General features: G+C 46.7%; 1 long non-coding RNA gene across 1 annotated transcript; it reads right to left on the bottom strand.

Annotated features, from left to right (window-relative positions):
* Positions 1-55: 55 nt before the first annotated feature.
* LOC148509514 (uncharacterized) lies at positions 56-23,152 on the bottom strand. Its single transcript, XR_015869424.1, has 3 exons — positions 23,069-23,152; positions 22,720-22,801; positions 56-316 (listed from the first exon to the last, which is right to left on the bottom strand). It is a non-coding gene; the product is annotated as an uncharacterized LOC148509514 (long non-coding RNA).
* Between the last annotated feature and the right edge of the window lie 2,819 nt (positions 23,153-25,971).

Below are 25,971 nucleotides of genomic sequence, written 5' to 3' on the forward strand. Positions count from 1 at the left end.
AACTAAAACAAAGCTTTACTGCAGCATTTAGCTGGAGAAAGCCTAATATATTACTTTTCTATATATAATAAAATGAATATGTAGTAAGTGAATAACATCATAATGGCATAAAAGCCACAAACTTGGGCAACCTCTGGACTCACGAAGAGTCATCCTTCAGCACTCAGGAGAGGAAAAACCCCCTGTGGGGGAAACCTCTGGGGAACCATGGCTTCAGGATCGCCCTTCCCTCTGGGCAGTAAGAGGTGTACTAATAGATACGGGGCGGGGGTCTAATACCCACTAATACTTACCTGATATCAGCAACCGATGACGTCTAAGGGGAAAAGGAGGAAAAAGTTGTTAGTGGATAAACAAGCAGAGTGATAAAATGATAACACTGGTGTCGCTGTAAAGAGGGAATAACTTCTATATAAAGGGGATATACTGACCCTCCAACTACTGAGGACATTGCAAATGTCAAAATAAGAACAATTAACTCAAAGTGTCTATTGTGTTTATTCTCCATACTAACCCCTTCATTTATGTGACACTACATTATACAGTTTTTATCCTATATTAGTCATTATATCATGTACTTCTCACAGTTATTCCCTATTCTATCATCCTTGTCTTGCCTCTCACCCTTATAGCCTGCACCCTGCTTTTCTTTCCCACCCACATCTTATCCTTCTATGAATAACTTACCTTTAATCCTGCTTCTAGGCAGGTAACTGTTGAATCTTGGCAGATTACTGTAGGCAGGATGCTATAGGGGGAAGCACTGTGATGTCACAGGAGAGATATACATCACAAAGCAACCAACCATAGCAATACTGCTGAGTTACAGCTATCATATGGATACATTTAAACATCAATTATAACTTGATTTACATGAATAAAATAGATTACTGTACAAAATAAACCAGAAGGCAATGTTGTACAAATTAACTCAATATATAAGTGATTATAAAATGCAAGTGAAAGGAATATCTAGATTACAGTATATCATCACTTATATTAAGCTATTTATGTAACATATTGAACCATCGTGGCATCATTAATATATCTGTTACACATATCAATTTTTTTAAAATAAATACAAACAGTGCTGCTTACAGACCCAGGGCCTGATTCAGCAAGGAACGCAAGTGTGCGCACGCACGCGGCCGCTGCGAGAATATGCTAATGAATGCATATCGCAGCAGAATAAGTAGACGCTCAGGACTACACAATACCACCCACTTCCCTTAACTTGCGTCTTCTATACCTCGCAAGACAGCGGAAACATCGGTAACAATTAGTGGTTGACCTCACCCTCCCGCAGTCTTTGCTACATCTCCTGCATGCAGTGAGAGCTCAGGCTGCGTAGGGTCTTGCAACGCCTAATTTATGCATACCTCTGCTATGGCTTTGAAGCCCAGAAACCCCCCCTGCCCACCAATCAGTAAGTGTATAGCCCTGCCGGAGTTGGTGTGTTTGTTTTAGCAGCCAATGAAAGTCAGACAGACTCTCACTGGCTGCTGCGCCCACTGCCGAAGTCGGCCTGGTGCTCACTCGTGAGTTCCATCTTCCGGCCCCCGCAGTGAAAGAGGGCCAGGAGGACGAAGGAGAGGACAGCAGCAGATGGCGGGATTCAGGTAAGTGTTTTTTTTATTGTGTGCTATATATATAAGGGGCACTGCATAGGGGTGGGTGCACTGCATAGGGGGGACTATTACTGGGGGCATTATATAAGGGGCACTACTGGGGGCACTGTATAAGGTGAACTGCATAGGGGGAACCACCTGGGGGCACTGTATAAGGGGGAATACTAATGGAGGCACTGCATAGGGGGGCCACTACTGGGGGCACTGTATAAGGGGCACTACATTGTGTGTTGGTAGGTTGCTATGGCAACCGATCACTTTGGTGGGGGAAATGATGTCACAACCTGGCTCTGAGACTTCTGTTTTCGGAACCAGGAAGTCATGGTGTTGGAGCACTTGCTGTCTAGTTGCTATATAAATGTGGTACGTGTTATTCATGTTTGTACCTTATGCTTGACAAAAGCGCATATTAAAGCACTGAAATGTTGCATTTTCCAGCAGTGGTCTTTGTAGTATCTTTCAAGGAGTGCCGCCACATGGATGATATATATATATATATATATATATATATATATATACACACACAATATCGCATAGTATAAAATAATGTCCGTGGTAGGCATCTGTCTGTTTGTTCGAGCTAATCTCGAGAACCACTGGACGGATTTTGATGCAGTTTTCACTATTATATAGAGCATTTGTTGAGGAAGGTTTAGGTGTATAAAACATTAATGTATGACATAAAGGGAGCCGAGTAGTGAGGATTTTAGTGAAGCAAGTCAATAAAAAAACGGATGTCTGAGCGCTTTCTTGGCTTGCGCTGCCAAAACCGCTAAAGATATATCACAACAATGGACTTTGGGCCTGATTCAGACCCACTCGCGAGCGGCTGACCGCTCGCAAGTGGGTCGATGGTGTGCACTGCGCATGCGCACGATGGAGGGAGCTCCGTCGTGCGCATGTGCGAGACGCGACGAGCGAAGGACTTTCCTTCGCTCGTTGTGTCTGATCAAAGGGGGCGTGCTGTCGATGTTGATTGACAGTACGCCCCCTTCGGTGGGCGTGCCGGGGGCGTGCCTGCCAGACGGAGGAGTTCCCAAGGGAACGCCTACCGTCAGAAGCCGGCCCCACTGACATCACTAGTGATGTCAGTGGGAGTGATTTTGGCTCTGATAGAGCCAAAATCACTCCTGGCCTTGCGGTTGAGAAACTCAGCCGCAGGCTTCTGCTCGCGACCATCATCCTGCACGCTCGTATAGGCTGTGGGTGGTGACCCACAGCTATACGAGCATCCAGGAGGACGCTCCATAGTTATGGAGGTGGGCCCTGATTCAGAGCGAGCGCTCTGGTCAGAGCGTCCGGCTCTGAATCAGGGCCTTTATTTTAAACCATGTAGCAATTACTACATATTATTCGGTTTCTCCAGAAAAATTTATGTTAACTCTGTTTACTGAAACCAAATTGTTGTTTTTGCAACAAATGAAGCACAGAGACAGACACCTAACGTGGCTGGAGTTGACCTTATTGGAGACTGTTCTGCTCAATGACAACTTTACGTGTTTTTTTTTGCGTGTCACGTCAAAACTAAGGGCCTGATTCAGAGCCGCTCGTAAGCGGCCGCTCGTTCGCTCCGAGCGATGTTTCCCAACTGCGCATGTGTACGGATCGTTATATGCATGCGCGAACCAGTCAGTGCGATCGAAATTCATGTGCTCGCAAAATAGCGAATGCCTGATAATTTGAGTGACAGAAAGAGGCGTATGTGGGTGGTAACAGGGGAAGGTGCTTGAAAACGGGGAGTAGAGATCCGATCGCAGGCGTGGTTAAAGGTCAAAACGGGCGTTTTATGGGTGTGCACAATTAAAACAGCAGCGTCATTTACCACGTCACTGGGTTATTTTATAGTCAGAACTGCTCGCAAAATTGTGGTAGCAAACACCAACCCCAAGAATAGCAAGCAGTTCATACCCTTGTCGATGTACTCGATTAATCTAATAAATAGCGGACATGACGTAGGATGCGAGCGGCCAGGGGGCGTATTTTTCCAAAAAACGAACGCAAGTTTTGTTCGCTCGTTCAGACATAGAGGCGTGAACAGACCGCAAACAGCGAACGGTTCATTTGAATAGCCACCTCTTGTTTTAGAACGAACGACCTCAAATAGCGAGTGGCTCTGAATGAGGGCCTAAATCTTTTAGTGTTGGCGTCAGGTGGAAAAACAACTAATGTCATCTACAAGGCAATTGTATATGTCCTCGATTAAAAAAGACTATGGCTGTAAAGTCAAATTGGTCCAGTGCAATGCTGGGGTGGGTTGCTTGTATACATATACAGTATAAATCTGCAAAGTCAGCGCTCAGGTACTCCAATATTATACTATTAAGAAATACTTTTGTCAGGGAATGCATGGTAAACAAGTAGTACTCATGAAATTATGTATTCCATCAACAAGATGGACCTTAAGGTTTATGTTGTAATCTAGTGAGGCTAGTTATCAAGGTAATCACCACAAAACAAAAGCATGTAAGAGCTAGAGTTGCCCATAGATGGTTCTACCATCAATGGTCAATGTTTTTTAACCATCAGTGGCAGCCCTTCGATGGTTCTCTCTCATGCCATCGGTGATCCATCATTGATGGTAAAAGTGTTGTCCATTGCCATCAAACCATCAATGGCTGTTAATCATTGATGGTTGAAAGACTTCCCTAGTAAGAGCAACTGGAAATGGGTAACAGGTACAGAATCAGCACAAAACAATGGCTATGTGGGAACTGGTATAAACTAAGCTTAATTCAATAACAGGGTACAGTATAATAATAGTAACACTACCTCAGTAGATATAAACAAAAAAAAGTGATAAGACTCAGTGATGGATCTCCCTGAGGCAATGAAAGACTTGACCTCTGTGTGCCAGCTGTCATGCGGGCACTGAGGATTCCTCTCCATCTATGCCAGGCACCCGCTATTGCCCTGGTGTCATCACTTCTGGTGCTTGGATGATGATCCCGGCTCTCGGCTCTGCACGGCAATGGCTATGCTAAATACCCTGCAGAAAATGTCCAGCTGCTGCATTATATCATGTGAGTGCTGTAGTGCACGAGTGTAGGGCATAGTGGCTGGGTTGAGCTTATTTCCCCTTCATTGAAAGGACCTGGAAGTGACGTGGGGTGAGAGCGGAAGTGCGGTTCTATGCCCATAGAGGCCACCAAACAAAGAAATGTGTCCCCTCGCGGGCTCCCCATTCTTTCGGGCACAGGTTTATATTACCCCTCTATATCCACATGGATAATAGGGAATGATGGACAATAACTGATGATGTCAGTGTCGGCTCTGTGAAAGGCATCTAGATGATCTCCATGTACGGCTGTAGCTGAGGGTGGGCTGCTGCTGCTGCTGTTCCAGGGCAATGTGTGAAAGCTGCTGAGCAGTGGTTGGATGTGCATGTTTGATAAGAGCTGCAGACTGTGGAGGGGGACATGTTTAATAAATGCTGCTGAGCCAGGGGGCATGTTTGAGAAAAGTTGGTGAGTGGGGGTTGTGGCAAGTTGGAGGGCACAGGGACGTGTATGAGAATAGCTGGGGAGCTGTCGAAGCTGGATAATTGGCTGAGACAAGATCAGCTCAAAATAAGATCGAAACGATGCCATCTTGCGAATGGCTGCAAGACACCATTTTGGAAATGAGATCGGCAAGACGCCATTTTGCGAATGGCCACTCAGCGCCATTTTAGCTAAACTCATACTTAAGTACATATGGCGATGCTACTATTAACATTAAGCGATCGCATCTTTTTCCATGCCTCATACACACATTAATACACAGAGTTGCACTGATAAAATGTCGCACATTAGCGAATGTATAAAGCCCAGCATGCGAACGCTTTACATTAGCTTAGTGCGCACGCTTCTGCACAAAACTAACTAGCGTCTTTACCCATATCCCTAATACTTACATAATGCACACTTACACAAAAGGTTCCATAGCTATAAAGTAAAAGATCCAAGTTTTATTCATTTATTACAAATGCTGTGAAATGAAGGCTATTTTTGGTATCTAAGGTTTAATACGTGATAAGGAAGCCGTGTTTGGTATTATACTGATCCACACTCTCTCAACAGCTTCCCGGTACCATTGGTGTGGAGATCGCAACTTGCATTCGCAACTTATGGACCTTAAAGGCTTGAAGCACCAGAATGTACATTGTAAAACCAACAGCCAAGATTTGCACGAGGCGGGAAACGGAGGCAGCAAGCTCTTAAATGGCTGTTCTGTGTGCTGCAGCTGCTCCTAACTATCTCTTTACACTGCACTTTTCTTACTATGGTGGTGCCCTGGGGCAGCTTGGCTGGGCCAGTTTTGGGGAGTCCTGCGCTCTGGATTTGAACCCTAGTATGTTAGGGACCTACCTGAAAGAAGTTACCTGGATATGGTGGGTAGGTCCATAACCTTGGCCATGATTATGCTAAAAACCTCTATTGATTGCAAAATTGTATTGCATTTATATATATTATTAATCATTTGGAGTTGTGCACCTGAGATTTGTCTGTTTCTGGGAAACGGAGGCAGCAAGCTGTTGGAGGCTGTTCTGTGTCCATTTGAATCAACCTGTTAAATGCCTTGTAACATGCACACCACGATGGGGAACCAATGGGATCAGCAACAAACTTCTCTATTGTGTTGTCTATTTCAGGAAGGGTATAAATGTGTGGGCTGTGACCCCATTTGGGAGCCTTCTTGCTGATTGCTGATAGACGGAGGTTATCTTGCTGATGCCGGGATCTGGTCCAGAGCGCGTGCGTATGTATGACTGTATCTTGGGTTTGTATAATTCTTTGCGCTAAATTGTACTTAGATCACAGCGTGTAACTGACTGTACTTTACTTGAATAATACTTTGTGCTTTGGAAACACATGTTCAAGGTCTAAAGTCTTTATTTTACTGTATGACTGCGTACGCAAATTGCGTCAATATTAGAGGTTTATAGGCAGGTGCGTATAGAGGTAGTAATCCAGTATCCTTAGTTGGGGGCTCGTAGAGTGAGGTCACTTACCTACTCACACGATATATCTATGGTTATCGATATCTCACCAAAGGGTGGATAGTGGCCACACGCAGTATTATCTGCAACCACTTGGTGCTGAGAGATCGCTACTCGTTATCTTGTGAGCAAGGGACGCTGACTAGAATCCAGGGACAAGAAAGGAAAAAGTTTGTTTTCCTTTGTTGATAGTATTTTACGCTAAAAAGGGTGTCGCAGTATTGTGCACGTGGCTGAGTTGCATTTTTGCGCATGCAATAGAGACACACTTTTGCATACGCAGCTAACATTAAGTCATACGGTTGTGTAGTGGTCGCATTATTGTGTATGCGACTAGTCACACAATAGCGTATACGTACTTCCGGGAGTGCTGCCATGTGTTTGAACAAAGCTGTTGAGTTTACATTCTTTCAATTATTGCCAATAACTGGGTTAACGTGTATTTTTCTGCGCAGGAAAAAAGTGTGTAACTGTGAGTATTTGTTTAGGGTGTAACACGGGCCCTAAATGTTAAGGGTATCGTAGGACCCTTAAGTGCAGCTTACCATTTACTTTACACAAAGCAGGTGTATGGGTTGTTATTTTTGTTAGTGTTCGGCTCCCAGCATGATTATAGCGTTCAGTAATCAATGTGTGTGATCTGTTAGGCTTATTTGAACACTATAATTGAACCGCATAATTTTGGCTAAATTGTGATTGTGAGCTGGTGAGAGGGTGGACGAAATCAACTGGAACACAAAGGGTACTTAGCTGCCCCCTAGCAGTTGAAAGGTAGTCAAAAAGGGATTGCTGAGCGGAAGCGGCCTTTACTGCCGTAGGTGAGTGGAAGCGTCTAGAAGTCCTCCATAGGGTTTGCGGATACACCCTTTTTCAAAGGCGTTCGCAGGTAAGTGAAAGTATCTTAATTATCTTTCACCAGTTTAAATTTTTATTGAAAAACGTAGGAGTTGTCCCAAGATGGGCGCCACGCAAACAATAGAAATGTTAGACAATGATGTGCTGCTAATGGAAGCGCCGCTTGGATCGGCCCGTCGTATTATGCATACTAAGTACGGTACTTATGCAATAAGGTATTGTGACGTATGGTTTAAAATAACGATGAAGAGTGTTAGACCGTTTCCCAGAATTGGTAGTTTTGATAAAGATGTATTGGATAATGTTAAGGATCACATCACTCTGATGCGTTCTCGAGAGAAAAATGTAAAATATTATGAATGTTTAAAATTGTGGCAGCATGAAGGGGATGCGTGGCTTAAAAATGCACAAGCGACGCAAACTAGCATTGCAAACGCATTGCCAGCAAATACACCCGCGGCGCTGGATTGTAATACGTGCGAGCCGCAAAATGGCACTCACGTGCGGCAAGGTAGCATTGCGGAAGGTATTGTCAGTAGTTCACGCGCACCACCACCACCTTATGTGGATGGGGGTGCAGGTACAGTCATTGAAAAAACTCATAAAAATGTATCAAGCAATTTCTACCCTCTCTTAAGTAACATAAAGAAAATGTTTATGATGCGGATGATGAGCCTATTGTTATGTCTGCCGTTTCCCATGCTGTACACATGTTAGATGCGACACCACGACAAGCCCAAGTGGTGCCACCATCTCCATCAGTAACAGCACGGGAAGTGTTAAACTCCTCTGCGCCCGTGGAAGAAGCTGTTAATACTATACGTTGCAGCAACAGACTAAGGATCTCATTCAGAGCCAGACGCTATTTGCGCTTGCTCGTTCAGAAAAAAGGGGTGGCTATTCGAATGAACCGTTCGCTCTTTGCGGTCTGTTCACGCCTCTAGGTCTGAACAAGCGTACAAAACATGCGGTCGTTTTTTGGAAAACTACGCCCCCTGGCCGCTCGCATCCTACGTCATGTCCGCTATTTATTAGATTAATCGAGTACATCGACCAGCGTATGAACTGCTCGCTATTCTTGTGATTGGTTTTTCCTACCGCAATCTTGCGAGCAGTTCTGACTATAAAATAACCCAGTGACGTGGTCAATGACGCTACTGGATTAATTATGCACACCCATAAAACGCCCGTTTTGACCTTTAAGCACGCCTGCGTTCGGATCTCCACTCCCCGTTTTCAAGCACCTTGCCCTGTTACCACCCACATACGCCTCCTCCTGTCACTCAAAATAGCAGGCATTCGCTATTTAGCGAACAAACGATTTTCGGCTGCACTGACTGGTTTGCGCATGCGTATTGTGATCCGTATGCATGCGCAGTAGTGCAAACATCGCTCGGAACGAACGAGCGGCCGCTTACGAGCAGCTCTGAATCAGGCCCTAAACCCCCAGCCAGGTAATAAGGTCAAAGGTATCACTGCGGCTGGTCTGCATCCCATTCGGACAATCACTGTTCCGAATGGGAATGCGGATGTGAACGGAGTTGTACCTACAAGGGATGTGGTAATGCATTGTCCTTGGACGAGAGCAGAGCTAAATTCCATCATAAATGATTTCCCCGATCCCAAGAAGGAATTAGCCAAATGTCAAAGATTTTTGAAAAATTTGGGTAGTTCTCATGAGCCCACCAATAAAGATTGGCGGGTGGTGTTAAGGGCCTGTCTACCACGCAATATCGTCGTGACAAAATTTATCACGGATTGTGTATTGGATGGTGACGTTCCCTTAACAGACCAAGTAAACCAAGGTAACATTGCCCGTATTATAACTCAATTGGGTGTACATTTTCCAGTAGTAGTTAACTGGAACAAAATTTTCACCATAAAGCAAAAGGAGAGTGAATCTGCAGAAGATTATTGCGACCGGGCTCTGCAGGCTATCACCCAGTACACTGGGTTAGAGGATATTAAAGATAGCATTCACCACAGGGGAATGATTGTCACCATACTCATGGATGGCCTTAAAGAGAACCTAAAAACTCAGGTTCAGACCTCACAGCCTGGCTGGAGGGGAGTTACAATAGATACCCTCATAGAATCCCCCATAGAACATGATAAAAACATCTCAAAGAAGAGAGAGACACAGATCAAGAAACTAATGGCCGTCAGTATTCAAGCTCTGGAAGGAATTACGGTAACATCACAGCCAGCAGACATACCTGCACCCACACACACACCTGCACCTGAACAGTTATGCACCCTCACTAATCCTACACCACAGCAAAAACAGCCCTATCCCACTTATCCTACACAACCACAAGTCCCATACTACCCACAAACTACATATCCCCCACCTTATCCTCAATATCCTTTCCCATACTCGCCACTTCCCCCTCCTGCTCAACTCGCACAACAACCCTTTTCTTCATCCAATCCAAGAACATGCTTCAATTGTAACCAGCCAGGACATGTAAGTAGGAACAGTACGGCAAAAAGGGTAGCACCTCCAAATCAGGGGAAACCTAGATATCCCCATAAGGGATATGCACAGAGACCAGCAAATGTCCAACAGGCACCAGCTCCAATTGTGGCCGTTAATGCTTTATTGGAGAGTGGGAGCCAACACTAGGGGCCAGGTCATACCTGTAGTCTATAGATAGTCAGGTTAACGGGAGGTGCTAGGGAAGAGCCAGTCATGATGGTTGATGTAGCTGGTACTAAATATCCTTTTCTTGTAGACACAGGGGCGACCAGGTCAGTGATAAAATCTCCCGTTAATTTACAGGTAACCAACGAGACAGTACCAGCAATGGGCGTAACCGGTAAAGTGCAACATTATCCTTTAACAAAATCCACAGAGGTTACTATCGGGCCGCTGCATACTAGGCATTCTTTCCTTCTGGCTGCAGCGGCTCCTACTAACCTACTGGGAAGAGATTTGTTATGTAAGATGGGATGTGTCATATATTGCACCCCTGATGGTGTATTTCTAGATATCCCAGAGAGAGTTGCGCACGAGGTGAGGGATATATTGGACACTCCCCAAAGGATAATGTATCACTCTACCAGTGTAAATGAAAATTCATCTCAGGTAGATCAAATGTTATCCCAAATTCCAGATTCACTTTGGACCAAGGATGGACAGGACACTGGATTAATGGCAAACGTAAGCCCTGTAATGGTAACTTTAAAAGGCTAAACTTTTGTTGCTTCACCTCTCGCACACAGGACACAAGGTGGCTAAGGACAAACTACAGCCGTGCCAATCCAGAGTAAAATATTTTGGACACTGCCTAACTCAGGGGTTACGACATCTCACAAATTACAGAATTCAAGCTATACAGAACATGACACTGCCGCAGAACCAACAGCAAATTCGTACCTTCTTGGGAATGTGTGGATACTGTAGAATATGGATCCCAGGTTTTTCTATTTTGGCCTTCCCTTTACAGGACTTAGGACCTCATTCAGAGTCGGTCGAAGCGGCCGCACGGTCGTACGCTACCGATGTTTGCTATACTGTGCATGCGTAAAGTTCGCAATGCGCGTGCGCAAACTAGTCGCTACGATCAGAAATTTCTCTCTCCTTGAACACAGCCAGGTCGGTTGTTTGAGTGACAGATTGAGGCGTTTGTGGGTGGTAACAGGGGAAGGTGCTTGAAAACGGGGGAGTGGAGATCCGAACGCAGGCGTGCCCAATTATGCGAACAGCGTTTTATGGGAGTGCATACGGTTTTATGGGAGTGCATAATTAACAAAGTAGCGTCATGGCACATGTGACATGGGAGGTTTTTACACTGACATGATCGTAGAGCTTAAGAGAGGGTATGGTCAACCTTAAGCTCTACGACCAGTTCCGATGGATCCCGATGGTCTCGATTACTCCTTATATGCCCGGAGATGACGTGCAATGCGTACGAGAAGGGGGTCTATTTTTTTGAATTCCGGCAGCTTCCTCCCCTTGGTCGGCCAGCTACCGATCTGAACTTAGGGACGCAACTTGCGAAGGAATCATTAGCATATCTGGCCCCTTTCCCGTACGACCGTGCGGCCGCTTTGACCGACTCTGAATGAGGTCCTTAGTTTCTTCCTCAAAGCCCGATCGTGTCGTACACACAGAGGAAACAGAGCAGGCTTTCCTTAAGCTTAACAATAGTCTGACAAAAGCACCTGCATTGGGAATACCTGATTATGAAAAACCCTTTGATTTGTATTGTACGGAAGCCGCTGGTTGTGGTGCAGGTGTCCTCACACAAAAACATGGTGATGCCAGTAGGCCCGTAGCATACTACAGTGCCAAATTGGACACTGTAGCAAGATCACTCCCAACGTGTTTAAGAAGTGTAGCAGCAACGGCTCTATTGGTGAGTAAAAGTGAGGACGTAGTATTGGGCCATGATATGATTGTCTACACTCCCCACGCTGTATTTGCTCTGCTGAACTCTGCCCAAACCAGACATGTTTCTTCAGCTAGGTTTACCAAATGGGAACTAGCTCTAATTGCACCTGCAAACATCACTGTTAAACGATGCAGTACGCTGAATCCAGCAACGTATTTACCATGTGTACAACATGATGTACAAATGGTGGAAGGAGACAAGTTGCTGGTGGGAAGTGAGTTCAGCGGACATAACGATACACACAATTGTATGGAATATCTAAATCAGACCTTTACTACTAGACCTGACATACGTGATACACCTTTAGAGAATGTGGATGTGACATTTTACACGGACGGGACTTGTCATAGACAAACAGACACAGGTGAATTATGTACAGGTTATGCTGTTGTAAATGACACAGACATCATAGAAGCTGAACCTCTTGGTCCTCCTCACTCAGCCCAGGTGGCAGAGTTAGTAGCACTAAGAAGAGTGTGTGAACTGGCAGCAGGCAAATCTGCTAACATTTACACTGACTCTAGGTATGCGTTCGGAGTCGTGCACGATTTTGGAGCTCTATGGTGTCTGAGAAATTTTATGACAGCAGCAGGCACACCAGTTGCACATTCCAGACACATAAAACATCTTTTAAAAGCAATCCAACTGCCCAAAACAGTGGCAGTAATTAAGTGCAAAGCCCATACATGTGAGAACAAATTATGGGCCTGATTCAGAGCCGCTCGCTATTTGCGGTCGTTCGTTTTATAAAAAGGGGTGGCAATTCAAATGAACCGTTCGCACTTTGCGGTCTGTTCACGCCTCTAAGTCTGAACGAGCGAGCAAAACTTGCGGTTGTAATTTTGAAAAAAACGCCCCTTGCCGCTCGCACCATACGTCATGTCCGCTATTTATTAGATTAATCTAGTACATCGTACAGCGTATGAACTGCTCGCTATTCTTGTGGTTGGCTTTTTCAACCGCTATTTTGCGAGCAGTTCTGAGTTAAAAAAAAACAAGTGACGTGGTCAATGACGCTGCTGGATTAATTATGCACTCCCTTAAAACGCCCGTTTTGACCTTTAAGCACGCCTGCGTTCTGTTCTCCACTCCCCGTTTTCAAGCACCTTCCCCTGTTAACACCCACATACGCCTCCTCTTGTCACTCAAAGTAGCAGGCATTCGCTATATAGCGAACAAACGATTTTCGGCCGCACTGACTGGTTCGCGCATGCGTATTACAATACGTACGCATGAGCAGATGTGCGAACATCGGTCAGAACGAACGAGCGGCCGCTTACGAGCGGCTCTGAATCAGGGCCTATGTCTTTCCAAACAGGTGATATTCTGAAACTAATTGAGATGCAAAATTTGTGTTCAAGCCAGGAAAAGTCCATCTGGAAGTCCAAGGGATGTGGGCAGGAGTCCTCCAGGCTCTGGAGGGACGGACAAGGTAAGCCAGTAGCCCCCAAAGCATATTACCCTAGCCTGGTTGAGGCAGCACATGGTCTGACTCATCTGGGAAAGCAAGGTATGTGTAAATTGGTGAGAGTATACTGGTGCGCATCGGGTTTTTCTTCACAAGCAGAAAAGAGAGCAATGTCCTGTCTGACCTGCTTGAGGAAGAACATAGGGAAAGCGATCCCTACCAAACCATCCCACATTCCACCGACTGATGGACCTTTCCAGGTAATACAAATTGATTTCATCCAATTACCACCCTACAGGAATCTCAAGTATGTATTAGTGTGTACTGACGTATTTTCCAACTGGGTTGAGGCCTACCCAGCGGCTACTAATACTGTGTTTACTGCCAAGAAAATAGTACAGGAGTTTGTATGCAGATATGGTATCCCTAAAATTATTGAGAGTGATAGGGGTACCCATTTCACAGGTGATGTTTTTCAAAACTGATGGGTATCAATAGTCGACTTCACACCCCCTACCGACCGCAGGCCAGCACCAAGGTAGAGAGGATGAATGGGACTATTAAAAATAAGTTAAGTAAAATCATTGCAGAGACTGGACTAGGATGGCCAGAAGCATTACCGTTGGTCCTGCATAGCATAAGGACCACACCTAGACCCCCTCTAAATCTGTCCCCCTTTGAAACACTGTTTGGTAGACAACCTCATTTGATTATAAGTCCACAGGAAGACTTGAAGGGTAACAACGAGGTAACTGTAAAGTATCTTATATCAATGAGTAAACAGTTAAAACAGCAACAGCAGAAACTGAAATTGTTGTCCCATGAAATGCCTGAAACTAACTGTCATGATGTTGCACCAGGAGAATATGTTATGATCAGATATTTCTTGCATTCAGGTTGTTTGACTGATCGGTGGGAAGGTCCGTACCAGGTGCTACTGACAAGTACTACATATTTGAAGGTGGCTGAGAGAGATACCTGGGTCCATTCCACTCACTGCAAAAAGGTCAACCAACCGGTGGAGAAACAAGGTGGAGACAAGGCTGATAAGGTGGACCTGTCGATTGCAAGCTTATTCCGGGAGGATTGAAAAGGTCATAGTGAGATACCTGAACCAAAATAAATTTGCAAGTCTTTGTTGTGACAATGGACTGGCCTGCTGTGTTCATTTTCATATTCTCTTCTAGAGTGTTCACCATCCTGTTTGGTTCGGGAATGTCCGGTTTCTGTGTCGAGGAACCGATAGCGGAGATGGGAGCTGATGGGAGTGCTGATGGAGTGGAGTCAGGAGGAGTGCTATGCCAATCAGGGGAGTGTTTGACAAATCTTAGTACTGTAATTGTTAAAAGAGCTGTTATTTCGCATACTCGGGAACGGTGTGGAGGTTTATCGTCTGAAGATTCCTGTATTTGTGAGTTTTGTGGGTCCCTAGTTGATGAAAACTGTATCCAAAGGTGCCAACCTAAATATAACCCGTATTGGGGTGGGTATCCTTTAGAGGATTATCATAGCATGATAGGCAAAGTTTTAAACAAAACTGATTGTTGGGTGTGCTCACATGTGCCACAGGGTCAAAATAATGTAGGGTTGGTGCCATTTCTGCTGAATACCACGGAAATTTCAGAATAGCATTAAGGGAAAACCTTGGTTGGAAAATTCCTCTCATCCAAACCACCTCATTTCAAATTATATCAATTCCAAGCAGTTAGATCAGTTTTGTGTTTGAACATAACCAACCCCAATAAACCAGGGAATTGGGAAGTGACGGGGAATAATCAGACGATGACCTTCTCACTGAGAACTGATAATGAGTCTACGAATCATGATCTGTTACGCTCAATTAAATCTAATGGGAGAAGCTTTAGGTATCGTTATACATTGAGTTCCACCAAAGAAATTATTGGTAAGGTACCAGATGGATATTGTGCTAAGATAATACAACCAGAAACTTGCATGTACCAGATGGAAGAGCCTGAGATAGGACTGTTTGCAAGGGAAATGTGTTTATTGATAATGATGCATTCTATTCCTTATGTTCTCCCCGATAATGTATATTTTATATGTGGAAGAAAAGCGTATAAGTGGCTCTCCCCGAGTTCCGAAGGTTTGTGTTACCTGGGAAGAGTAGTCCCAGAGGTTATGACCCTCACACATGTTGAAATGCTCGGTATTCATAAAAACACACCATCACCATATCTTCACACACAGTATGAACATAGAGACAAAAGAAATATGATACCTGGTGATTTGCATAAAGCCACTCAGTTAATTAGTGAGACAACTGGCTTTCAAGTTTTAGTAGCATTGGATCCCTCCAGGATCGCTCGGGGTACACTAAATTGTAGATATATTCAGGGTCTTGCTAAATTGATAGATAATATCACCAAGATGTATGATGACACCTTCAGGTATACAGGTAGAGAATTGCAAGCGTACAAGAAAGAACTGGTGCAACACAGGCTAGTGTTAAATTATTTAACCGCTGTCACTGGAGGATATTGCGTAACTTTGGCCACCCAATTTGGAGTGAAGTGTTGCACCTATTTCACCAATGATACCAGCGATCCCAAGGAGGTAATAGATCGAAAGATGGATGAATTTCTGCAGCTGAAATGGGAATTTCGGAAGAACCATAATGCTTCAGTGGCTGAAGTAGAGGAAAAAGTAGAGGAATGGGTGTCATGGTTGATCCCCGTAAAATGGTACTCAGGCCTAGGGAAATGGGCCCAGGAAATGATCGCAAGCGTAGGCAACTTCCTGATCCTTATACTGGTCATCATCATAGCAATTGGCATATGTGTCCAGTATGCTCCTATTGTGTTGAAGTGTGGAAAATGTAATAACAAGGTAAAACAAAGGAACAAAATTATGATGGTGGTCAGTAATGACAATATGAATACTGAGGTAAATATAGAACTGCATTACAACCCTGAACTTGGGAATACCATCATATAGTGTATTATGTTTAGACGTGCATGAAATGTATTATTATTAAAATGTTATTTTTAAACATCTCACGTAATGTAAGTCTCTGTTCCCCCTCAAGACTTCCCTTAAAGGATTGATACATCCCCACATTTAGCTGTCTTCGCTGCAGTCCTCTGTCACTTCAGCCGGACAGCGCTAGCTGAGCACTTGGGCTCAGAGCGCGGCGCTACTCCGTCCGGCCGGTGGGCAGGCTGTGCAGTAGGACTGTACAGCAATACAGGCATGACGTCAGAGGTCATGCTGCGCAGCCCCACTCCTGCCCACCCCCTCAACAGCCGAGTCTGGAGCCCGCGGAGGTGAATCGAAGACAGGACCTGCAGGCGCTGCCTTGAGTCACTGGCTGCTGCTGTGATATTGCCTCGGCCCAGAGGGTGAGTTAATTAATGTTTTTTTTTCTTAAAGTGTGGTGCTGCTGGTGGGCTGGTTGGGGGGAGGGCTCACTGTGTGCGTCTGTATATATATATATATATATATATATATACACACAGTATATATATATATATATATTAGGGGTGAGTGGGTCCGGATTTCTGAAATCCGAACCCCCCCGAGCCCCCCCGATCCGAGGCCGATCCGAGTCAGGCTCGACTTTTCCCGCCTGACTCGGATCTGAAATCGAGGCAAAACATCATCATCCCGCCTTCCGGGTCTCGTGGGTTTTGGATCCTATATAAGGTACCCGCGTCGGCGCCATTTTCTCACTCGGCTGTGGACAGTGAAGAGGGAGGGTGGGAGTTAGGGCTGGCTGGGCAGTGTAGTGTAGTGCAGTGTAGTGTTGTGCTGTGCTGCGCTGCTGTTGTCCATAGGGGCTGTGTCCACTCATTCAAAGTCCATAGGGGCTGGCTGGACTGTGTTGTGCAGTCAGTTGTCCATAGGGGCTGTGTCCACTCCAAAGTCCTGTGCAGTGTCCCAGTCCTAGAGGGGTGCTGTAGTGTTGTCCAGGGGGTGCTCTGTCCATCAGGGGTGCTCCCCCCAAGTGCAAAAAAAATAAATATTTTTTCTGTGTTTGTGAATTGTGTGCACTGTGGCTGCACGTGCATCAACAAAGGAGCAGCGCTAAACGTGCGCCTGTGTCCCATAAGTAAAGGGCCAGCTGGCTTGTCCGTTAAAGGGTGCTGTAACCCCCAAAGTACACTCCAAACAAAATAAAAAAATATTTTCTGTGTTTGTGAATTGTGTGCACTGTGGCTGCACGTGAATCAACAAAGGAGCAGCGCCAAGCGTGCGCCTGTGTCCCATAAGTAAAGGGCCGGCTGGCTTGTCCGCTAAACGGTGCTGTAATCCCCAAAGTACACTCCAAACAAAATAAAAAAATATTTTCTGTGTTTGTGAATTGAGTGCACTGTGGCTGCACGTGCATCAACAAAGGAGCAGCGCCAAGCGTGCGCCTGTGTCCCATAAGTAAAGGGCCGGCTGGCTTGTCCGTTAAAGGGTGCTGTAACCCCCAAAGTACACTCCAAACAAAACATATATATATTTTCTGTGTTTGTGAATTGTGTGCACTGTGGCTGCACGTGCATCAGCAAAGGAGCAGCGCCAAACGTGCGCCTGTGTCCCATAAGTAAAGGGCCAGCTGGCTTGTCCATTAAAGGGTGCTGTAACCCCCAAAGTACACTCCAAACAAAATAAAAAAATATTTTCTGTGTTTGTGAATTGTGTGCACTGTGGCTGCACGTGAATCAACAAAGGAGCAGCGCCAAGCGTGCGCCTGTGTCCCATAAGTAAAGGGCCGGCTGGCTTGTCCGCTAAACAGTGCTGTAATCCCCAAAGTACACTCCAAACAAAATAAAAAAATATTTTCTGTGTTTGTGAATTGAGTGCACTGTGGCTGCACGTGCATCAACAAAGGAGCAGCGCCAAGCGTGCGCCTGTGTCCCATAAGTAAAGGGCCGGCTGGCTTGTCCGTTAAAGGGTGCTGTAACCCCCAAAGTACACTCCAAACAAAATAAAAAAATATTTTCTGTGTTTGTGAATTGTGTGCGCAGTAGCTGCACGTGCATCAACAGAGTAGTGCCAAGCGTGCGCCTGTGTCATAAGTAAAGGGCCGGCGGGCTTGACCGTTAAAGGGTGCTGTAACACCCAAAGTGCACTCCAAACAAAATAAAAAAATATTTTCTGTGTTTGTGAATTGTGTGCACTGTGGCTGCATGTGCATCAAGAAAGGAGCAGCGCCAAGCGTGCGCCTGTGTCCCATAAGTAAAGAGTCGGCTGGCTCATTTCTTAAAGGGTGGTGTAACCCACAAAGTGCACTACTCTCCAGCAAAAATAAAAAAATATTTTCTGTGTTTGTGTGCGCCTTAGCCGCACGTATATATCAAATCAATATTATATATCAAATCAATATAACATAAATGGAGGACCAAACTTTCTCCGATAAAAATAAAATAGGGAAAGATCAAGAACCACTTCCTCCTAGTGCTGAAGCTGCTGCCACTAGTCATGACATAGACGATAACATGCCATCAACGTCGTCTGCCAAGGCCGATGCCCAATGTCATAGTAGAGGGCACATACAATCCCAAATGACAAAGTTCAGGAAAATGACCTTAAAAAAAACATTTAAATCATCTGAAGAGAAACGTAAACTTGCCAATATGCCATTTATGACACGGAGTGGCAAGGAACGGCTAAGGTCTTTCCCTATGTTCATGACTAGTGGTTCAGCTTCACATGACGATGGAAGCCCTCCTCCTGCTAAAAAAATCAAACGAGTTAAGCTGGCAAAAGCACAGCGAAGAACTGTGCGTTCTAAGAAGATATCACAAATCCCCAAGGAGAGTCCAAGTGTGGTGGCGGTTGCGATGCCTGACCTTCCCAGCACTGGACGGGAAGAGGTGGCTCTTTCCACCATTTGCACGTCCCCTGCAAGTGCTGAAAGGAGCACCCACAGTCCACTTGCTGATATGCAAATTGAAGATGTCACTGTTGAAGTACAACAGGATGAGGATACTGGTGTAGCTGGCGCTGAGGAGGAAGTTGGCGAGGAGGATTCTGATGGTGATGTGGTTTGTTTAAATCAGGCTCCGGGGGAGACAGTTGTTGTCCGTGGGATGAAAAAGACCATCATGGTCATGCCTGGGCAGAAGACCAAACATTCCACCTCTTTGGTCTGGCAATATTTCTATCCAAATCCGGACAACAACTGTCTTGCCATATGTACCATATGTAAAGGTGAAATAAGTAGGGGTAGGGACGTTAACCACCTAGGAACATCCTCCCTTATACGGCACCTGCAGCGCGTTCATAAAAAGTTACTGTCAAGTTCAGAAACTTTGGCTAAGACCGTAAGCAGTCCAGGGACACTTAAATCCCATTGTCCTGTTGTATCCAAGCGCCTGCAAACCACACCGTCAACTCCCTCCTCGTCAATTTCCTCCTTAGTCAGGATCGGAAGCAGTCCTGCAGGCCATGTCTCGGCATGACTGACTCTCCTATCCGGGATTCCTCCGGAGGATCCTGCATTGCTACGCCTACTGCTGCCGCTGCTGCTGTTGCTGCTGCTGGGAGTCGTTCATCAACCCAGAGAGGAAGTAGGAACACCACTACTTTTACTAAACAATTGACCCTCCAACAGTCCTTAGCGAGGAGGATGAAGTACGACAGAAGTCATCCTGAAGCAAAACGTATAACTGAGGCCTTGACTGCTATGTTGGTGTTAGACGTGCGTCCGGTATCCGCCATTAGTGCAGTGGGATTTAGACAATTGATGGAGGTAGTGTGTCCCTGGTTCCAAATCCCGTCTAGATTCCACTTCACTAGGCAGGCGATACCCAGACTGTACAGAAACGTCAGAAAAAGTGTCCTCAGTGTCCTGAAAAATGCGGTTGTACCCAATGTCCACTTAACCACGGACATGTGGACAAGTGGAACAGGGCAGACTAAGGACTATATGACTGTGACAGCCCACTGGGTAGATGTATCACCTTACGCAGCAACAACAGCAGCGTCACCAGTAGCAGCATCTCAGAAACATCAGCTCGTTCCAAGGCAGGCTACGCTGTGTATCACCGGTTTCAGTAAGAGGCACACCGCCGACAACCTCTTAGAAAAACTGAGGGAAATCATCGCCCAGTGGCTTACCCCACTTAGACTCTCCTGGGGATTTGTGATATCTGACAACGCCACCAATATTATGCGGGCATTACATCTGGGCAAATTCCAGCATGTTTTGCTCACACAATAAACTTGGTGGTGCAGAATTTTCTGAAAAGCGACGGGCGTGCAGGAGGCGCTTTGGGTGGCCCGAAAAATTTCTGGCCACTTTCGACATTCAGCGACTGAGTGCCGAAGACTGGAGCGCCAGCAAACACTCTTGAACCTGTCCCGCCATCACCTGAAGCAAGAGGTTGTGACGCGGTGGAACTCAACCCTCTATATGCTTCAGAGGATGGATGAGCAGCAAAAGGCCATTCAAGCCTATACATCCACCTATGACATAGGCAAAGGAGGGGGTATGCACCTGACTCAAGCGCAGAGGAGAATGATTTCTGTGTTGTGCAAGGTTCTCCAACCCTTCGAACTTGCCACACGTGAAGTCAGTTCAGACACTGCCAGCTTGAGTCAGGTCAATCCCCTCATCAGGCTTTTGCAGAAGCAGCTGGAGAAAGTGAAGGAGGAGCTAAGACGGAGCGATTCCGCTCGGCATGTGGGACTTGTGGATGAAGCCTTTCATTCGCTTTGCCAGGATTCCAGGGTGGTCAATCTGTTGAAATCAGACCACTACATTTTGGCCACCGTGCTCGATCCTAGGTTTAAAGCCTATGTGGTGTCTCTCTTTCCGGCCGACACAAGCCTGCAGAGGTGTAAAGACCTGCTGGTGAAAACACTGTCAGCTGAAGCGGAACGTGACACGTCAACAGCTCCTTCTTCATTTTCTCCCGCAACTGGGGCTGCCAAGAAAAAACTTAGGTATCCTAAGCAACCCGCTGGCCGTGATGCAGGGCAGGCAGGACCAAGTTTGGACATCTGGTCCGGACTGAAGGACCTGGCAACAATTTCTGACATGTCTACTGTCACTGCATATGATACTGTCACCATTGACAGAATGGTGGAGGATTACACCGGTGACAGCATCCAAGTAGGCATGTCAGACAGTCCGTACCTGTACTGGCAGGAAAAAGAGGCAATTTGGAGGCCCCTGTACAAACTGGCTCTATTTTACCTGAGTTGCCCCCCCTCCAGTGTGTACTCCGAAAGAGTGTTTAGTGCAGCCGGGAACCTTGTCAGCGAAAGGCATAGGAGGCTGCTTCCACAAAATGTGGAGAAGATGATGTTCATAAAAATGAATTACCAACTCTTCCAGGGAGACCAGCCTCCAGAACGTACAGAGGGACCTGTGGTGGTGGATTCCAGCGGGGACGAGTTAATAGTCTGTGAGGATGAGGATGTACACAACACTGAAGAGGGTGAGGAATCGGTGGATGAGGAGGATGAGGACGACATCTTGCCTCCGTAGAGCCAGTTTGTGCAGGAACAGATTAATTGCCAGCTTGTTTTGTGGAGTCCCAAACGAACTAATCATTACAGCTACAGTCGTGTGGCAGACCCTGGCGCTGAAATGATTGGTTTGTTAAAGTGTGCATGTCCTGTTTATACAACATAAGGGTGGGTGGGTGGCCCCAAGGACAATTCCATCTTGCACCTCTTTTTTTTCTTTTCATTATGTACTGATTGGGGCCTAGTTTTTCAAACTGCCATCCTGTCTGCCACTGCAGTGCCACTCCTAGATGGGCCACATGTTTGTGCCGCCCACTCGTGTCGCTTAGCATAGCCTTTTGGACATAAAAACACTATTGTGAGGTGTGAGGTGTTCAGAATAGACTGGAAATGAGTGGAAATTAAGTTTATTGAGGTTAATAATAGCATAGGAGCAGAAAAACCAACACATTCTGTGATTTTAGCTGTTTTTATTCTTTTTTAAAAAAAAATACAGATCCAAAACACAAAACCCAGAACCCAAAACACGGAAGGGTGGTTTTGGCAAAACCAATCCAGATCCAAAACACGAAGAAAGATCCAGATCCAAAACACGAAAAGTGGCCGGTGCACACCCCTAATATATATATACTCGGATCACTGATAGGGGGCCCCACAAGTTTGTTGGCCCAGGGGTCCCCACAGACCTTAATCCGGCCCTGCATGTGTAAGAAACACTACCTGCCCTGCTGCTTGGTAGATTATTGAAAGCTAGAAGGATCATGAGGGGGCACTGATGCTAAAGGCGGCATGCGTGGGCTATGGAATATGTAGGGGCATGGTGGAGTCTGATGCCATGAATTGAAAAATACAACAACTTAAAATCTGTCAAAAAAAAAAAGGTGGCAGAACCCGTCCCAGCAATCACTGAGAAGTAATGTGATGAAATAGCGATCACATTACTTCTTCCTTTGCCCCCTCAGCTGTGCTACTGTAAGAGGTGGTGCTGTGCAGTGTCTGCTGCCGTGCAAGTGTACTTCAGTTCCTTACCTTGCGTCGCACCCTCTCACCTTCAGGCCGTGTGTTGAACAGACGGTCCTGGAACTCCCGTATAGGACACGGACACGATGACCTAGGAGGAAGGAGACAATGTGAGTGCCGTCCCTCCTCACGTCAACCGACACGCCCTACCGAACCGAGGGATAAATTCAGATTTTAAGTGAAGATCATCATTGGCACTTTTGGCCTCAGATCCCGAATTTTCACCTATCGGTACTCACACACCAGGTGAAGATCCATCCTTGCACTAGGTTGCAAGGTTCACCGTCCGCCCAGAAGGAAGGAAGGATAGGTAGTGACAAACAAACAGGGAGAGACAGTACACACAGATATTTCTCACCGTGTCCACTCTTGCTCTTCGTCCTCTCACTCGCCTACAGGTCCCATTAAGGAGATACACAACACAGCCGTGCAGGGCCTAAACCTATGTCACGCAACTACACTTACTAAAATGACATAGCCCTCAACCTACAGTGTGTGTAGTGCGACATGTATAACAATAACTAAACTTTTGCCCTGCACGGAACACCAAACACAGACTATAAGTATACAAGAGCAAAACACGGTGCTGTCCCTTTAAATGCCTGCTTCCTACCTATCCAGAGGTGGCCAGCTCCTCTTCTCAGTGACTGGGGAAAACACTACCTCATTGGTGGGAGCCGGACAGCTCTCCACCACTGCTCAAACCTCTAATCAACTATGCGGGGCTACCTTTCTATACGAGTGGCACACCTAATGGGCTCAGGGCCATGGGCCTTACACCCAGGGACTTACCAGCGGCTCAGGGCTTATGCCTGCCTACTGCAGGGTACACGAGGGACTTGGGCCTACTGCCCAGAGTCCCCTTTCCAAAACGTGGCTCAGGCCTAGGGGCCTGCCTAATGATGGGGCTTACTATATAGGGCCTAGTGCCCGCCTACTTTATTGATTAGTGGCCTGGGCCTAGTACCCAGGCCACTTAAACCTACTTAAGGGGAAATCCTTATACGGGGTCTAATGCCCGCTATTGTGCCCCGGGCATTGTGCCCGCCTATTTGCGCACGGGCTAGTGCCCGACTATGCCCCACAGGCCTAGTGCCCGACAACCCTGGTGGTCTAGGGAGGGGGTAAAAGGTAGGCCTCGCGGAGGGCCTACCTGCTCCGTTGGAAGAGGCTGTGGGGGGGAACTTCGTGATGCTCTTTTACTACCCCCCCCCGCAGTCCTCTCCGGTCCTCAGCCGCATTCTTCGGCCGCTGGCCAACGGCGCCGCCACTTCTTTTCTTCTTCCAGTCGGCGCCGCCTGTCTTCTCTCTTGACAGCGGCATCTTCTGGCCTCTTCCGCGGCTGCCGCCCCAGTGGACGCGCCGATCTTCTACTCTTTAGGAGGTCTTCTCTCCTCCCTCTCTGCCGCCGGACTGCCTTTTCCCGCTCAGCACCGTCTAAAACAAGATGGCGCGAGTGGGTGGGGCTATGATGCGGCGAGCCGTGATTGGCTCGTCGCGTTCGCCTCCTATTGGCTGCTGGCCCGACAGCCAGGTTTGGCTCGTGGCCAGAGCCAAATACCCGCCACACGGAACGCCACGCCCGACGCTTGACCGGCGCAGGGAACATGTACTCTGTCCCAGCGCCGGCTACCCCTCTGCCTGTACCGATGCTGGGATCAGCCACTTGATCCCAGTACGGCTCTCCATACTACTGCATATGCGCCAATTGACGTTGGCACATGCGCAACACGGAGCTACCAGGAAGGGGGGGCGGCACCATTGTCTATTTTGATTGGACTAGTATGAACTTGTGCCCCTGATGTATATTATTTATCTTGTATAATAGTTTATCGGTGGTTCTCAAACTCAGTCCTCAAAGGACCCTAACAGTCCAGGTTTTAAGAATACCCATGCCTAAGCACAGGTAACTTCTTTAGTACCTCAGTCAGTTTGATTATACGATCTGTGTTCAAGCATGGATATCCTTAAAACCTGGACTGAGGGTGCCTTGAGGGCAGAGTTTGAGAAACCTTGGATTCAGGGCTCGCCCTAGCCAATTTGGTGCCCTAGGCAAGATTTTGGCTGGTGCCCCCTAGAAGATAATCCACCACCAATCTTAAAGTGGGTACACAGCTGACGGATATATCCAGGGCCGCATTAACAATGGGGCTGATGGAGCGGCAGCTCCAGGCCCACCATAAAAATAGGCCCGACAGCAGCATGACAGAATTATTTTTTTCTTACTGTTACATAATACTATTGTGGCCGCCCGAGGCCCCGCTCCTCGTGGCTGCTGGCTGTGGGCAGCGGGTCTCATGCCGCCAGCATAGCGGCGGTGCAGTGGAAGGCTTCATTAGCCCTCCATGCACCGCATACAGACAGTCACTGACACTGACTCCGCACCTCCTACGTGCCGCGAGATGTCATGATGTTTGACATCATGGACATGCTGCCCTGCCACCACTGCACTTTTGAAGCAACCCGGCCATGTCCACAGTCCGACCAGTACAGGAAAAGCAGTTCCGTGAATACAGCCCAGCAGCGAATCTGATCCTCCTCATACATGCATGAGGAAACGCACCCTGGCTGCCAAACCATCGCCATGCAGCTAAAGGATATATATTTATTTTCATAATGAGAAGGAGCAGCCGGAGGTCAGACAACTGTGTCGCTGGCTGGAAGAAGGCTGCCTGCACAGCGCCCACATTGACATATACCAGGTCCAGCCATCGCAGAGGAGAATAGAAAGGCAGAAGGAGCAGGGTGGGAGTAGCTCCTCCCACCCTGCTCCTTCTGCCATTCTGTTCTCCTCCGCGAAGGACAGACTGCATGAAAGCAGATAGCCTGAAGCAAAAGGTCAGTCATTGTACAGGGGCTACTGTACTGGCTACACAGGGTTAAGCTGCACGGGGCCAGGGAGATTATCACTTCCACCATGTGGGTCGGGGGACATGAAGAAACACACGAATCAGCTCCTCCCTGCTGCTGCCTGGCTGACTGTGTCACAGAAGGGGCGATTCTGCCTCTGGAAGCAGCAAATGTAAGTGAAATGTGCAAGTAAGAGTCTTGTAATTTTATTGTTCCAGTATTTGCTCCTAATGCACAGGGGATGCACAGTATGCACAGGCACTAGCAGGAATGCCCCATTCCTACACAATCAGACACAGACCCCCTCCTCCCAGCCTGTCACCAAATACAGAGCAGCAACAGGTACCTGGAGCCTTCTCCCAGCAGTCTCAGCCCCATTCATGATGTGGAATTAATTCCAGTCCAAAATGT

The sequence above is a fragment of the Taudactylus pleione genome, unplaced genomic scaffold (genome assembly GCF_031769625.1).
Source record: "Taudactylus pleione unplaced genomic scaffold, aTauple2 ptg000322l, whole genome shotgun sequence".
In the NCBI taxonomy this organism is placed as follows: Eukaryota; Metazoa; Chordata; class Amphibia; order Anura; family Myobatrachidae; genus Taudactylus; species Taudactylus pleione.